We start from the raw sequence: 16552 nt of genomic DNA, 5'->3' as shown, positions 1-16552 counted from the left end.
TGGTATTGGATGAAAAGCTTCCCTAGGCTACACAAGAAATCCATACCAGGAGCTTTGTCCTAGTTTCCAAGTTAGTTCTACACCAATGAGCCTGCTTGCTTTTTTTTTTTTATTACCATCACAATCATTTTTTTTTTGGCAGAGCAAATTCATTTGGTTTATTAATATATGGGACATTCAATAATAGTACAGAAATTTTGCCAGATCATGCTTCGATAGTTTCTTCAATCACAGTTATGATTTTCTGCGACCCAAGAGAAAAAAGTTCAACCTAGAACTTTGTGCTATGTGAAACCGTCCAACCAGGGGTGAAATGCTACCGGTTCGCTCCAATTCGGGCGAACCAGTAGAGGCGGCAGCACGTGGTTCGGTGAAATGATAGCAGCGGTAGCACAAGACTGCGCTCACCTGCCCAAACATCATTACTTTTTGGTTTCAACCAGGAAGTAACCTGTTTTTGACCCTCTGCGCAGAAGGCTTTGTGCATGCACAGAGGGTCCAAAATTGGAATGGCACATGTGCGCTTCCGAACCAGTAGAGAAGGTAAGTAGATTTCACCCATGAGTCCAACCTCCCCCCCATCTTGAGAGACCTAGAAAAGATTTTTTTAACAAGGAAAAAAAAACAGGTACATCTTTTCTAGTTAAACTTTGCATCTATTTTCAGTGTACAGCTCATAAAAAGTTCACCTGTGCTGTATAAATGGGCAGACCAGCCATCCAGAATGCGTTTCAAACAGGACAGTTTCATACTAATGCTGAACAAGTTCAGACATGATCTTAGTTCTCTCATTTTTCAAGTCTTCCTAGAAGCAGGTTTAAAACAGCAACAGCGTGAATCACTTTTGAAAGACCATATCATATTACCCCAGTTCAGGCCTATAAGACGTTCTTCATTTCATCCAAATTAACCCCTCTGGATAAGACCCTCTTCCATTTATTCTAAAATTGCATGTTTCCTAATTGTTAGGAATATAATGTAGTTTGGTGGTAAGCTTTGTTTCTAATGGGAGGTATCCAGGGGTGAAATCCAGCAGGTTCTGACAGGTTCTGGAGAACCAGTAGCAGAAATTTTGAGTAGTTTGGAGAACTGGCAAATGCCACCTCTGGCTGGCCCCAGAGTGGGGAGATTTTGCAGTATCCTACCCCAGGAGTGAGGTGGGAATGGAGATTTTGCAGTATCCTTCCCCTGCCACGCCCACCAAGCCACACCATGCCCACCAAGCCACGCCCACAGAACCGGTAGTAAAAAATTTGGATTTCATCACTGGACATATCTAATTTTTAGAAAATATAAGAGTGTAGTCAGATTTTACTACTCCCCTGGGTACTGAGTTAGAGATAAAAATGTGTGTTTGTTGTACCAGCCTCTTGGGCTACCTTGTATAACCAGAGATGGATGGACATTAGTACAGGTAGTCCTCAATTTACGACCACAACTGAGCCTCCAAATGTTTTGTTGTTCAATGAGTTTGGCCCATGTTACAACCTTTCTTGCCACAGCTGTTAAGTGAATCGCCACCGTTGATAAGTTAGTAACAAGGCTGTTAGGTGAATCTGGCTTCCCCATTGACTTTGCTTGTCAGAAGGTCGCAAGAGGTGATGACGTGACCCCGGGGCATAGCAATGGTCATAGGTAGGAGCCAATTGCCAATCATTTGAATTTTGATCATATGATCACGGGGAACGCTACAAGGGTTGTAAATGTGAAAAAAGGTCGTAAGTCACTTTTTTCGCTGCTGTTGCAACTTTAAATGGTCACTAAATGAACTGTTGTAAGTCAGGAGCTACCTGTACTGCTGTTTCCCTCACTGAAAGGGATGAACATAAGAAGGCAACGAGGTAGGATTCGTTATGAAGTGAACTTATCTCAGGAAGACTAAGCTTCTTCTCCACTTGGTTGTCCATCTCCTTAATTGCCTGTTTACTGGTTTGCTCAACCTGAGGTTGAACATCTGCTTACCTTCAGGGGTCAACAACAAACCTTTGGCCAACCAAAAAGTACGACACATTGTAAAAATTACATTGTCGAGCTGATGTCTAACTATTTTAAGGCAACAATCCCAGTAGTGTGGCTTTAATTAGCTACTAGTTGTGGCTGTAGGGTTTCATTTGCTACTTGACCTGCTCATATACTGATCTCAACGCACATCTTATGTTCTCTGATGATACTACTAGAGTTGTTGGAAGAAATATCCTTCTGGGTTCAGTTCCAAGTGGGGAAAAAGAGACTGGATTCATGGAGGTTGCTTGGAAAGAACAGGATCACATGGCTTGATGAACAGGATCACATGGCTTGAGTTCCTGAGCAGAAAAAGGGCAGAGATGCTGAGAGTGCCTTGGTTTTATGCCCTCTGTTGGGCTTTGAATTTGAGCTTGTATTCTGATTGGTTGTCAGACTCCCATGTGGCCATGCAGGGGCAACTCTGTAGGCTGCCCTGTGTCCCAGGCTTGGTTGAGCCTTGCTGGGTGATGTAATCTTCCCAGGTGCCATGTTCTGTTCTGTTGCTAGATGGGTAGAGGGCTAATCCTACCTATTGGATCTTGGGTGAGGGCATTTGCCTATGAATAGACCTAGCTATCTCTTTTATCTCTTAACATCTGCTGTGGGCTATTGAGGATGGTGGGGGCTATTAAGAGTGAGTCTGTTTCCTGCCTAAAAACATGTTTCTCCATTTCTCATCCATGGAAATACAATATTCTGCCTTTTTAATATTTCCTAGATTATTTCATTTTCCTAGGAGAGGGTGGGTGCTAACTTCCTACACAGTGAAAAGAAATTTTTAAAAAAATGAATAATAAAAATCTTATCAAGAAATCAAACGTTATTTCTGAAATGTTATTTATTTATCAAATTTAGAAACCACCCTGACAGAGGGACTGTGGTAATGGTAAGATAGGATATTATAAAACTATTTTTTCCCCAACCTATATAGAGAAGAGGGAAAGAGAGAAGCAATTGTGCCAGGAGCTTACATCCAGAATTTTCCAATTATACGCAGGTCCTTACTCCTTCCCATACTATTAGGCAACATATGTAATGATATGCAATAAATTAACATAATATGAATGGGAACAGAAACAAGAAATTTGGGTGATGGGTGAGGTGAAAACTACAGCTGCCATACCTGTAGAACCAGAAAACTGGGCAACTGTTTATAGATGAAGCCAGAGATGAAACTCTTGTTAGGAGTGGTTTTAATGCCTTGCAAGTATGGAGTTTAGGTGTATCTCTCAAAGGATAAGAAGGTGTAGGAATAATAAAGAATGTGTTAAAGATCGGAGTTCAAACTTTTGAGAACCTGTGCTCCAAGTGAGCTATGAATAAGAGAAAGAATACTGATAAATATGACTGTGACTAAATAATACACTCAGATAATTTAATAGATAGAAGAGGGAGGGAGGTAAGTAGATAGGTATGTAGGTAGGTAGAGACAGATACACAAACAGATAGATAGAGATAGTGTAGATATTCTTTATTGCAGAATTACACAAAGCTAATGATATTCCACTGAAAAACTGTATTTCACCAAAATTGCTTTAAGGCTTCAATTACCGTATTTTTCAGAGTATAAGACGTACTCCCCCCCCCCCCAAAAGTGGGTGAAAATTTCAGTGCATCTTATAGACCAAATACAGGCCTGTTTTGGGGCTCCAGAACCCTCTGTGTGCTCCATTTTCGCCCTCCCCGGCCCTCAGAAGCCCTCTGCAGGCCAAAAATGGGCGCATTTTTTGTGAAAACGGGCCTGTTTTGGGCAAAAACATGATGTGCAGAGCACTACAAAGTGCTTCTGGGAGCCGGGGAGGGCCAAAATGTGATGCGCGGGGGTCAAAAACTTTTTTTTCTTGTTTTCCTCCTGTAAAACTAGGTGCATCTTATAGTCTGGGGCATCTTACACTCCGAAAAATACGATAAAAACTCACAAAAGGAAAAAAAAAAAAGATTATCAAAAGAAAACTATAAAATATGAGATTAACTAGGGAAGATTGAAACCAGAGGTTTCCAGTAGGTCATAATATCAAGACCACGTTGACTGCACTTGTGAATGACCTTTACAGAACTCGGGACTAGGGTGACTTGTCCATCCTTGTCCTCACAGATATATCAGCATTTTTAGTATTACTGACTCTGGTGTTCTTCTGGACAGAATAGCAGAGGGGTTGGGAGTTGGGCAGCACATTTTTGCAGTGTTTTTTTTTTTTTTTTTAAATTGATTTATATGCTGCCCTTCTCCGGAGACTCAGGGCGGCTTACAATGCATTAAGCAATAGCCTTCATACTTTTGTATATGTCACTGTGTTTTTTTGTATTTGCCAGCTGTGCTTGAACTCTAAGACTTACCGTAGCTGATCAGAGCTCTTATCTCTAAGCTAACTGCGCATGTCCACATTCTTTCACTTTCTTCTACTTTTCTTTGTTCTCCGGCCAAGAGAGGTGGCCGGGAAAGCTTTGCCAAGATGTAGTTAATTAGCCAGTAAGATGTTTTATTTTCTTTATAAAAATAAATGAGTTTTTCTTAGAAAATATATCTTCGGGTTTATTTTCTTAAAGTATACTTCAAGGGAAGGTCACGATCCATTCTCTAATCAAGGTGCAATTACCCAAAAGCAGAATGGGATTAATTGCCACCCTGACAGTATATTTATACAAAGTCAGCTTATTGCCCCCATAATCTGGGTCCTCATTTCACCTACCTTAGAAAGGATGGAAGGCTGAGTCAACCTTGAGCCTGGTGAGATTTGAACTTGCAGTAATTGCAGGCAGCAGATGTAAGTGGATGTTAATTAGTCTGCTGAGCCACCAGAGCTCTGTGGTTGTCACGGCTAGTACCAGTTGGAGGAGAAGTTCAATCCTAGATCCCTGATGTGTGGAGTGCCTCGGGGTTCAACTCTCTCTATTAAACATCTCATGAAATCACTGGCTAAAGTTATTTGCTATCAGGGAGTAAGGTAGGTGAATGATATTAAATTATAAATCTCTGCCACAGACTATACAAGTGATATCATTAGTTTTATTACCCAATACCCAGAAATGATAAAGGTCCAGATGGGGAAAACTAGGTTACAACTCAACCCTGGCAAGACTGAGGGGCTAAGGCTTGGTTGTTGTTGTTAGTTGTGAAGTTGTGTCTGACCCATCGTGATCCCATGGACGTTTCTCCAGGTCTTCCTGTCCTCTACCATCCTCTGGAGTCCATTTAAGCTTACGCCGACTGCTTCAGTGACTCCATCCAGCCTCCTCGTTGTCTGCTGTCCCCTTCTTCTTTCGCCCTCAATGGTTCCCATCATTAGGCTCTTCTTCAGTGAGCCCTTCCTTCTCATTAGGTGGCCAAAGTATTTGAGTTTCATCTTCAGGATCTGGCCTTCTAAAGAGCAGTCAGGATTGATCTCCTCTAGGACTGACCTGTTTGATCACCTTGCAGTCCAAAGGACTCGCAGGAGTCTTCTCCAGCACCAGAGTTCAAAAGCCTCAATTCTTTGACGCTCAGCCTTCCTTATGGTCCAACTTTCACAGCCATACATTGCAACTGGGAAAACCATAGCCTTGACTATACACACTTTTAAGGCTTGGAGTTCCATCATATTGGGGAATATCTATCTTTAAAGCTAGATGGGATAGAACTTCCCCAGGCAGAATTGGTGGGTCACTTGATCCCTTTTTGGGCTAATGACTCTTGCTCAAGTAATTTGGTGGCAATCATAAATACTTTATTGGGAGGCTCTGATCACAGTCACCCATGCCTTAGTCATTTCTCACCACTACAATGTGCTCTACATCAGGATGCCCTTAAAAAACATTTGGAAATTTCGTTTGGTCTAGAATGCAGTGTGAACAATATGGAGTACATCAGAGTTCACCCATGTGGGACTGCTATTTTGCAAGCTGTACCGGCTACCAGTCAGTTTCTGGATGCAATCCAAGATGCTGGTTTGTCTTTAAAAGCTTTACAGAACACAGGACTAGATTATCTGCGGGAATGCTTGCTTCCAAAAATCTGTGCCTGTCACACCAAGTCTCTTAAAGTGGGCATGACTTAGTAATCCTTCTAGGGCAGGGGTCGGCAACCTTAAACCCTCAAAGAGCCACAAAAATCCTAACCGGAAGTCCCTGTTCAATTCTGGAGCCGACCGGAAGTCCTGTTCTCCCACCATAGACTCTACTCCTAGTGCGGTGTCCGTTTTCCTCTACCTGTCCTAACCAAAAGCCCCATCAATTGTGGAGCCAACCAGAAAACCCTCCCTTTGCCATAGAGTCTCCTCCTGGCACGCCATGCTTCCCCCCTCCCTAACTGGAAGCTCCTCTCAAAATTGTGGCACCAACCAGTGACAGGGAGCCACATGCGGCTCCAGAGCCACAGGTTGCTGACCCCTGTTCTAGGGAAACAATGTCACCTAGTGGTACCCAAGAGACATACTTTCTCTGTCACCATACTTGCTTGCTCCATGGAACAAACAAACAAACAAAAAAAGAATATTAAACTGATAGATTCATAGATGTGACTATTCAAATTGACAGGTCACCCATCTCCATTCTGAATCAAAAATATGGCAGCATGGCATTTGGTCTCTATTCATAAATGAATTAAAGCTACAATCTAAGATGCAACATTCTCATGATCAGAGGAGATAGATGTTATTTCTTAACCATCCATGAACCCTTTTCCCGAAATGTTCCTTTTTAAAAAGTATTTGAAGACACATTTTCTTTTCTTTTCTTTTCCAGATTCTAAGAGCAAGCAATACAGGTCGCCCTCGACTTACAACCATATTTGAGCCCAAAATTTCTGTTGCTAGGTGAAACATTTGTTAAGTCAGTTTTGCCCCATTTTACGACTTTTCTTGCCACAGTTGTTAAGTGAATCACTGCAGTTGCTAAGTTGGTAACCTGCTTGTTAAGTGAATCTGGCTTCCCCATTGACATTGCTTGTCCAGAAGGTCGCAAAAGGAAATGACATTTTCCCGGGACACTGCAACCGTCATAAATATGAGTCAGTTGCCAAATGTCTGAATTTCGATCACGTGATCATGGGGATGCCGCAGGAGTCGTAAGTACAGAAAACGGTCATGTGTCACTTTTTTCAGTGCTGTTGTAACTTTGAATGGTCACTAAATGAACTGTTGTAAGTCGAGGGCTATCTGTAACTGTAATTTTTATTTATGCATTCAAAATAATCCTCCTTAAGATCTGTGGGATGTACATAACAATGTGGCTTGCTCAATACCACACAACAAACAACTGTAGTGACTTCTTCACACTTTTTGATTAAATAGGGCTGGCTGGTTTTACTTTCCTTTGAAGGAGACCCTCCTTAATAAGATCATTTGAAATTTAATTATTTTAATAGCAAATGCTAAAGATAGAAATTCTCCAAGGAGATAAAAGTTGCAAGGGACATGCAGCATAATCTCCCTAGTCAGGTTTGATTTTAAAGCACCCACTTTTGTCTTATAGAGGTGAAGGATGAGAACTAGGGGAATAATTTTGTCCAAAATCACAACAATTTGTGATTTGAATTCAGCAATCCAAACTCGATTGCAGAAAATACGACTTCAGCAATGGAGTGGTCAACGCCTGGAATGCTCTACCCAACTCTGTTGTTACATCCTCAAACCCTTACAGCTTCAACCTCATACTGTCTACCGTGGACCTCACCCCATTCCTAAGAGGTCAGTAAAGGGGGCGTGCATAAGCGCACCAGCCTGCCTACCATCTCTGTCCTACTGTCCCCATTTATTTGTATTCATTTCCCCTGTTCATGTCCATGTTCATATTCATACCTGTTATCTTGTGCATGTTTGACATACTAATAAATAAATAAAATAAATACTGTATTTTTCGGAGTATAACACGCACCTTTTTCCCCCCTAAAAGAGGCTGAAAATTTGGGTGCGTCTTATACTCCGAATGTAGCTTTTTCGAAGCTTTTTTTTCAGCCCTAACGAGGCACTAGCGAGCGATCTTCCCAGCTTTGTCTGCTCCCTCAACTCTCCGCTGTGCTTTAATGAGGCGATAGCAAGCGATCTCCATGCTTTGCTCCGACTCTCAGCTGTTCTGTAGAAGCTTTTTTCCAGCCCTAACTAGGCGCTAGCCGAGTGAAGCGATCTCCCTCATGCTTTGCCTGCTTTTCTCATTGCTGCTTCCTCTCAGTTGTGCCTTAGAAGCTGTTTTTTATCCCCAAGCAGGGGATAAAAAACCAGCAAACTAATGTGCTGAAGCTGACCAGACTAAGGACGCTAGGCAGATGAATACCTGGTAGGCAGTTCCCCCCCCCCATTTTCCTCCCCAAAAACTAAGCTGCGTCTTATACTCCGGTACATCTTATACTCCGAAAAATAAGATAGATAGATAGATAGATAGATAGATAGATAGATAGATAGATAGATAGATAGATAGATAGATAGATAGATAGATAGATAGATACATACATACATACATACATACATACATACATACATAAATTTAAATCTCTGCTCTAAAACCTGCATGTCCCTTGCAACTTTTATCTCCTTGGGAGAATTTCTATTCTTAGCATTTGCTATTAAAAGAATTAAATTTCAAATGATCATATTAGGGAGGGTCTCCTTCGGAGGAAGGTAAAAGCCTGAAAAAGAATTTTGTGCATCCAAGGAAGCGTATGTTGAAAGCTTATTGATAAAAAACCGTCTTGGTGGTCATCCTTCTTGAGTAATATAACAGTTGGCCTCTTGCAACAAATGGCAAATTGTATCTTAAGTCCTGCTTGTGGGTTTTCTAAATGCTTGGCTAAAATACTGGATTACTTGGACCTTTGACCAAGAGGCTTTATGACACTCATTTATATGTAAATAAGTCAGTTAACCTCAACTGGATTACTTCAAAGTGAGCTCATAGCTCATAGGAGCTATTTGCTAGCAACGTTGTCTGACCCCAATTCTCCTATTACTCCTTCTCTAAGACTTGAAGTAACTATATTTTTGACAAAGGTAGGCTTGTGATATATTATTGTTTCCCTTCTAGGGAAAAATAAATAAAGTTGAATAGAAGGACTTCTCATGTGTTTAGGAACTGGCATCTGCCTGCCTTTCATACCTTGTGAAACATCTATATAATACTAGGATAGTCGTGGAATACATAAAAGACTTAGGAAGTTAAATTAAAATCCCTACTAAGGAGCCTCAGGATTCCAGAAAGATTAACAGGTTTAATGTGACATGAACCAGAATCCTCTTCATCAGTCAAATTCACAGAACAGTATTTTCAGCAGGTAAACACAAATGGAGCTGAGCTCGTGTTAAGAAATATAATCAACTGAATTAATTGACCATGAAAATGAAAGGGTTCCCAGTCTATAAAGATTGTTAGTAAATCACAAGTAGGTACAGTATATCGGAAAAGGTACAATGAATATTTGAAGCAAGCATAATTCATTAACTCTAGTTTTCTCGCACACGTTGAATTCCTGTAATGAAAGAAAGCCATGTCTTGATTCTGCCCTAAACAAAGGACCTTCCTGATAAATTCTAAATGGAGCAAAATCCTGGCAGAAGGAATCTCTGTTGAAGTTTCTTTCTCAAACTACGCCAACTTTCAACCCAACATTAAGGGTCCTTGGATTTAATTTGCTTCCAATAATTTCTCAACAACTTCCCAAAATTTGGCCTCAGTTTGTTCTTTTACATGATGGAATTATCTCTTCCAGGGGTGGGTTTCACTTACCTTTGCCACCAGTTTGCTGCCTGCGCACTCACTTGCTTCGTGCGCACTGTCTATGCATGCACCTGGCCTTCCGCCCATGCGCTTAGCTCGCTCGTGCACCTTCCACGCATGCACCCAGCCTCGAAAACGTGCCTAAATAGCATGACTTAGAGCCGGGGGAGTGGGGGGGCTGGGCCCACCCCCACCCGCCGCTACCGGTTCTCCTGAACCGGTGCGAACCGGCTGAATACCACCTCTGATCTGTTCTATTTTTTTTTTTTAAAAAAGCAACAGGCCCCTTCAAGAACGGAACAACGTACTCCTCACTGGAAGATGAACAAGTCAGATGGAAATTCCTAGGTTTGCAGCTTGTGTCATTGGGTCCCGCATTGTGTTTGCAGTTACGTTGGGATAGAGTTGACATACCTATTTGTAATCCACGTGTCTTGGTTATGTGGCCTATTATTACAGCTGAACAACCATTTTATATTTGGAGGTCTTATGGAATCTAATCTATTGAATGGATTCTAATGCCATGTTCAGCTTCTTCCCTACTCTACTCAAATACTTTCAAGAGGCCAATCTTCAAATTCTCCTGAACCATAGCTATTTCTTCCACATTTTTTTTTTCTATACATGGGGAAAAAAAGAGAAAGTGAATGAACTGTTTCTGTTTTAGGAAGGCAATTCAGGCAGGACAAGACTGGGATCAATGTTTAGTGCACTCTTGAAGGAAAAGGGAAATACTTTCATGGTGCCACATGAGTTTATTCTGAATTTGTCTTGCGTCCCATCTCCAAGAATCAGCAAGTAGGCAGTGGGAAGACAAACCATGTCAGGACAGATGGACCGATAATCTCACCTAAGATAAAGCAGCTTACTATAATGCTAAAGTCCTTGGCTATCTTTCCCACTACTAGCAGACCATATGATTTCTCAGTATTTAGATCACGTTGAAATGGAAATGTTGAACAGAAACATCATCATTTTGGACAGTACCTTTTCACAGAATTTAACACTGGCTCATAACATGCTTTTACTAGGCTTTCCAAAACTGTAATAATTTATACGGTAAATTGTTAGTTTTCTACATCCTGCAAGGGTGAGTAGGTGAAGAGTTAGGAAAGAGAATATCAAATACTGTGTCCTTCTTGCCAGGAATGTGCAGTAGGTTGCATCTAAAGCTTTGAGTAGCAGGCTCCAAAATTCTACTCCAAAAGTTTGAGGGGAAAAAGAAGACAAAACCAGGACATTGATGCTGGAACTAAGGAAAGACTGGAAAATTTCCTTATGTTGCTTTTACTCTCTGGACAACTAGCAGAGGATGTGGTTGGGAATCAAGATTTCTGAGACCTTGGGAGCAAATTAAGGAATGAAATGAAGGCTTCAGATTTGTGAATATTTAAGGTATGAATTTAGTTCCTTGAAGGCCTCAAAATAAGAAAAATGGGTCACTATTTTTGCAGCTCTGACTTATTAAACAGATTAGCAGAGTTGGAAGGGACCTTGCAGGTCATCTAGTCCAACCCCCTGCCCAAGCAGGAGACCCTACATCTGCCTCTACCTAGGATGGAACTTAAAAGACATGAATGATCTAAAAGGTACTGAGGTGGGCACTATGGTTAAATATGGAAACGTACTAGTTCAGGTAATCTTCGATTTACAGCAGTTCATTTAGTGACCTTTTGAAGTTACAATGGCACTGAAAAAAGTGACTTATGACCATTTTTCACACTTATGACCATTGCAGCATCCCTATGGTCACATGATTTACATTTGGGTGCTTGACAACTGACTCATATTTATGACGGTTGCAGTGTCCCGGAGTCATACGATCCCCTTTTGCCCTGACAAGCAAAGTCAACGGGGGAAACCAGATTCACTTAACAACCGTGTTACTAATTTAACAACTGCAGTGATTCACTTAACAAATGTGTCAAAAAAAGTCGTAAAATGGGGCAAAATTCATTTAACGAATTTCTCACTTAATATAAATTTTGGGCTCAATTGTGGTCATAAATTGAGGACTACCTGTATTTGCAGAGCTTCAGAGACGAAAGACAAAACACACACATTATTTGAATGTCAATAATAAATAAAAGAAATAAAGCAATACCTCAGGCCACATATTAGACAAAGCAACCTATTGAGATCCTTATATTAAACAACATATTTCATGTGCAGTCAGAATTAAAAAAAAGCATATGTAATATGGCTCTTTATTTGAATAAATCAATTCAGTTAAGATCTCCATATGTGAGTCTGATTGGGATAAATTTCAGGGATGACACAGAAATATGATTTATATTCTTTGCTTTATTCTTTTTATTTAATCTGTTTCTTTTATTCCATTTTCACATAGGCTTTTATGAACGTTCTGTGTTTTATATTCTAAATTTTGATATGACCTAGTGGCTAATCAATAATAAAGTTACACAATAAAGATACAGTAAAAGGTAATGGCTGGGATGAAGGTGTAGGCTTGTGTGTATGATAGTGATTGTCTGGGACTCTAAAAGTGTGATCCTATGGGGAAATAAAGAAAGAAGTCATACTGATGATTATCAACATCAGTAAACCTGGTGAAAAAAAGATATTAGAGTATAATTCCACCGGTAGCTTGAAAACACTGTTTTTAATTGATGTGTATACTCCACGGTGTTTTCTCCTTCTTATCTCCTTATTACAACAAGCACACCTTGGATTTTTTCCCCCAGATAAATGGTCAAAATCCCACTTGGAAATTATCTCCCTCTCTCTCCGATAAACCTCATTATGCTGCAAGCAATATTCATATCTTATTTCAACAACAGGAGAAAAGCATCCTATTTGCTCCCCAAAGAGCTACAGCTGAGAGTTGGGAGGATGCTTGAGATCCACCCAGCACAGAAAACCGGTTATCCCTTTTTTTTTTATGCCCAACAAACCAAACCAGTAAAGAGAGAAGCTCTTGGCAGTTTTCTTGTGAAGTCACTGCCTTTGTTGTTTTAAACATTTCATTTAGAAAGAACGACACCTTCACCAATGCGGGAAAGATTCTGGTGCGGTTTTGTGGAGGTGTTGACTAGAATTAGAGAAATATCAAACACAGAGTATTATCTCCAATAAGGGTTCCCTACTACTCTTAGTATTATCCCTGCACTATTCTCCTCTTTCTCCATTTCTTAACCAACTTCAACAAGATTACTCAGTGGACTGAAGCATCCTATGTCAACAACTTGAGAAGCCATTCTCCCAACAAAAGTTGAGACATCTTGGTCTCTCCCAAGAACTGAACTGTGCACATTCAACTCTCTTTCCAAATGTTTTCTGCACTTTTGCTGCTTTGCAAAGCTGTTCCCCCCAGAGTCCTGAGGTTTTTGCACAGGAAAGGGTCAAAAGTCAACAACAGCAGCAAAACAGTTAGGATTTTTCTTTCCCTTTATCACATTATTATGTGGAGACACCACAACCATTTCAACACAGAAGGGCTGATCACAAAAAAATGGATGAGGAAAATAAAAGGAAAGTGCCTTGAAATGCCATCCTCACCTCTGTCTTACTTTTAATCTTAACCAAAGCTTCCTTACAGCATAGCAAAACCATTTTATTTGCAATTTACAGGCACATAACCAGCCTTTATTCCAAACAAGAGGCAGGTAATACCTTTCTCCCTACCTTGACCTCTGAAACCCTAAGACAGCCGGGAGACAGAATTATGCATTCACACTTTCACCCCGGGCAGGTCAGCACAGCAGTGCATTTCAACGTTGTCAAAACAACAAAACGCCCTTATAAGATGTTCTTACGGTTTTCCCATGGCGGAGAACAGCCCATCCCAAATTTACTACAACTTGGCCTGGCAGTGCACTCCATATTACAACTTTCCCCTCACGTCTTGAATGTTCTCCAGAGGAGGAGGACGATGGGACACCCAGTCCAACCTGTCTGAAGACAGCTCCAGTTTTATGCTTTCCAAAAACCCATCCCTTTTAATTTCCAATAACTTTTTTTTAAAAAAAATAGGAGGGGTGTGTGTGTGTGTGTGTGTGTGTGTGTGTGTGTGTGTGTGTCTTTGTGTGTCCCTTCCATGGGAATTTGTGCACATCAATCCCACTCCAGGAGAGGAGGGAGACAGGAGTTTCAACTCAACCCAGAAAACTTTTCCAGACATTTTTTATTGAACTATAAAGTATTATAAAATACAACGTCAATAAAAAAGCAGTTGGGGGAGGGGAGGAAAGAAGAAGAGAGGAAAGATAGGGAAAAAAAGTAAGAAAAAGAAGCACTGACTTCCGACCTTCTCTGTTACAGCAAAAGAAGGCATTCACATCAAAATGCCCTCAAGACGCTTTTATTCCAACAAGCCGGGCTGGCCTAATTTTTAAATTTTTAATCGTTAACTTTTAACTTTTAAATGTCCAAAACAGGGTAGTTTTATTTTAATTAGATATGGGCCAAATTATTTAATATTTCTTAAATGGTTTTTTAAATTTTATATCTGTGTGTTTTATTTTGGCCGTACACCGCCCTGAGTCCTTCTGGGAGAAGGGCGGTATATAAATTAAATTAATAAAATAATAATAAAAAATAATAATAAAATCACAACTTTTTTTTTTCCTTTTTCACACTATAATAGGAACAAAGCCCGTTTTCTATAAAGACCTATCCGTCCCATCGGTAAAAACCCAAAGTCACATTTTCATCAACCTCCCGGAAAACTTTTAAAGCTTTGCTTTAAAAGTTGCAAACACACCAAAACAGGGACTTCTGCGCGCCCATCGAAAAGGTCCCCCCTCAAAAAAATGCGGTCCAAGAACTGGGGGGGCGGCGTACGTATTCGGGCACACCCCCCCCCTCTGCAACACACACACACACACACACACATCCCGACCCGCAATTGTTGCACACAAAGGGAAGCAAGCGACCCCTTCTTAGCCTTCCCCCCCCCCCCCACCATTCCTCCACAATCCTTCCCCACCCGGCGAAAGGGCGCACAAGGAGCTGCTGCTGCTGCCGACGTCACTTACCAGCCGGGGAGACGATCCTGTGCCGGGAACGCGCGTGGTGGTGGGGAATGCCCTTTTATCTGGAAGCCGCGCACGAGTGCCGGGAGCTGAGGGGAGGCGGCGGCGGCAACATCTCCTCTGGCGGCTGCTCCGACGCCCCCCTCGCCCGGCTTGGAAGAAGCAGCAGCAGCAACCGCTTCTCCACCACCCACCCACCGCCAGCCCAGCCTCCCTCGCTCGCTCTCTGTCTCTCTCTCTCTCTCTCCTCCCCGCCTCCCTTGCAAGCCGGGGCTCCTTAAGGAAGAACCAAGCAAGGCGGGAGAGACCTCCTTCGCCTTCCCTCCCCGCAGCAGCCGGGACCGGCCGCCTTTTGGGCTCTGCGCCTTTGGCTGGCTGCGAGCGCGCCTTCTTGGAAGGGCTGGCTGGGACCGGCGCAGGCAACCGCTCGCTCTCTCGCGCCCTCCTTGGCAGCGGGGAAGCTGCTGACACAGGCTCGCCGGCAGCAGCCCTTCTCTACCGCCCGCTCGGCTTGGCCCGCCCCGCGCCGAGGCCCTGGCAAGTCGGAGTCGCTCTTGGGTTACTAAGCCAACCGCAAGGCCTGCCCTGCCGGGCTCCTGCCGCGCCCCACGGCAGCCTCCTCGGAGGAGGAGAGTGGGGAAAAAATAAAGCCCCCCTCGGCCTCCTCGGGTTACGCGCGAAGCTTGGCCTCGACTTGGCCTCAACGTTGCTACTTTTTTTTTTAATTTACTTTTTTGAGAAGGGGGTTTTTTGAACCTGCGGGGTGGGGGGGTGGGGGGGAGTATTAAGCCGCCCACCCCCACCCCCCACTCCCGCAACCAGAAAAGGTCCAGCGGCTCCAAAAAGACGAAGGGCAGCATCCGTAACTCGGGGGTATATATAGCCCCTCACCCCCACCCCCCAAAATAATAAAGCCAGGAAAAGAGGGGGGAAAAATATATCAGGCGGGAAGGAGGAGAGGAAAACAACCAGCTGCATTCCGTTCCGGGACAAAGTTCTTTAAAAGTTTTTAAAAATGTATGAGATTTAGTGCCGAGGAAACCTACAGAAAATTGTGCTCCTTTTTTCCCCTTATGGGGTTACAGGGAGAAGAAAAGGGGTTCCTTCTTTTCTTTCTTTCTTTCTTTCTTTCTTTCTTTCCTCCTTCCTTCCCCTTCTTTCTCCTTCCTTCCTTCCTTTTTTTCTTTCCTCCTTCCTCTTCTTTCTCCTTCCTTCCTTTTTTCTTTCCTTCCTTCTCTTTCTCCTTCCTTCCTTCCTTTTTTTCTTTCCTCCTTCCTCTTTCTCCTTCCTTCCTTTTTTCTTTCCTTCCTTCTCTTTCTCCTTCCTTCCTTTTTTTCTCTCCTTCCTTCCTCTTCTTTCTCCTTCCTTCCTTCCTTTTTTTCCTTCCTTCCTCTTCTTTCTCCTTCCTTCCTTTTTTCTTTCCTCCTTCCTCTTCTTTCCCCTTCCTTCCTCTTCTTTCTCCTTCCCTCCTTCCTTCCTTTTTTTCTTTCCTCCTTCCTTCCTCTTCTTTCTCCTTCCTTCCTTTTTTTCTTTCCTCCTTCCTTCCTCTTCTTTCTCCTTCCTTTTTTCTTTCTTTCCTTCCTTCCTCTTCTTTCTCCTTCCTTCCTTTTTTTCTTTCCTCCTTCCTTCCTTCCTCTTTCTCCTTCCTTCCTTCCTCCCTCTAAGCAACTTTACATAAACAAGGTCATTTTTTATAGCCACCTTTTTTGCTGGCTGATTTTATTGTTTTCCACTTATAATATTTCATAGAGCAAGTTTCACAATCTCAGCTTATTTTATTTTGCTTACATTAGGCTAAGAAAATGCAGTGACTTTTTTATCCCACGTTTATTGTTCTTATAAATAACTTACGAGAGGAAACACACACAATA

General features: G+C 42.1%; 1 protein-coding gene across 8 annotated transcripts in view; it reads right to left on the bottom strand.

Annotated features, from left to right (window-relative positions):
• PTPN13 (protein tyrosine phosphatase non-receptor type 13) overlaps positions 1-15529 on the bottom strand; it is a 171734-nt gene extending 156205 nt beyond the window's left edge. For all 8 annotated transcript variants that reach the window (XM_034440431.3, XM_087875106.1, XM_087875107.1 and 5 more), the window contains exon 1: positions 14685-15529. The gene's annotated coding sequence lies outside the window, so the exon portion shown is untranslated. The remainder of the gene's footprint in view (positions 1-14684) is intronic.
• Between the last annotated feature and the right edge of the window lie 1023 nt (positions 15530-16552).

The sequence above is a fragment of the Pantherophis guttatus genome, chromosome 8, assembly GCF_059756535.1.
Source record: "Pantherophis guttatus breed Tessera chromosome 8, ASM5975653v1, whole genome shotgun sequence".
NCBI classification, from domain to species: domain Eukaryota; kingdom Metazoa; phylum Chordata; class Lepidosauria; order Squamata; family Colubridae; genus Pantherophis; species Pantherophis guttatus.
Note: the sequence above shows the minus strand (reverse complement) of the source record. Positions and strands in the feature narration are given on the sequence as shown.